Source organism: Fragaria vesca, unplaced genomic scaffold (genome assembly GCF_000184155.1).
Source record: "Fragaria vesca subsp. vesca unplaced genomic scaffold, FraVesHawaii_1.0 scf0511762, whole genome shotgun sequence".
NCBI classification, from domain to species: domain Eukaryota; kingdom Viridiplantae; phylum Streptophyta; class Magnoliopsida; order Rosales; family Rosaceae; genus Fragaria; species Fragaria vesca.
The window spans coordinates 3,590-4,619 of NW_004442225.1; positions in this window are offsets into that span (position 1 = coordinate 3,590).

Consider the following 1,030-nt stretch of genomic DNA (forward strand, 5'->3'; position numbering starts at 1 on the left):
AGATGGCACGCTGATAGGGAATTGCATGACGAAGATACCCTTATACACCCTGCTGACGGGAGGCTTGGAAGCATATAGACAGGGAGTTTCCTCATTTTGCGTCAAAGGTCCGGAATGTGAGGCTCGGGCTCTCATCCGACTGGTTCAACCCTTTTGGCAACATGAGTCTTCAATACAGTGTATGGCCGGTGATTTTGGTACCATACAACCTTCCCCCATAGATGTGCATGAAGAAGGAATACAATATGTTGAGTTTGTTGATTCCGGAGCCCGGTTATCCAGAGAAGTGTCTCGATGTGTATTTGAGACCTTTGATTGAAGAGTTTAAATTTTTGTGGGACGTTGGTCATCTCACTTATGACAAGTACACGCACAAGATGTTCCAGATGCATGTCATGGTTGTTGGTACCATCAGTGATTTTCCTGCCCGTGGGATGTTGTCGGGTAACGTTGTTAGGGGATACAAGGCTTGTCCAGAGTGCCTTAGTGATGAGGGGAGCAGCAGTCATTGCAACAAGATATGCAGATTGGGTCACCGTGCTTTCCTTCCATATAATCACGAATGGCGGTTCGATGACAAGGCATTTGATGGGACCATAGAAAACGGTGTGCCTCCCTGAAGATGGACGGGGAAAGAAATTTTAGCAGTGCTTAATGAGTACGATTTTGGGCAGCTCAACAATCATCCCAACATTGTGGCGGCAATACCTGAAAGACCCGACAGGTACAAATTCTGGACACATAAGAGCATATTCTGGGAACTCCCATACTGGAGTAAGTTGTTGATCAGGCACTTCCTAGATGTGATGCACATAGAAAAGAATGTTTGCGACAGTGTGGTGAGCACAATGCTGAACTTGGAAGGGAAGACGAAAGACGGTCCTAAGGCACGCATTGATCTAAAAAAAATGCAATTAAGAAGACATCTGTGGTTGAAAGAAGGGAAGAAAAAAATGCCTCAAGCTCCTTACACCGTGAAGCCTGACCAGAAGAACCTAATTTTCAGGTGGATGAGTTGTGTGAAGTATCC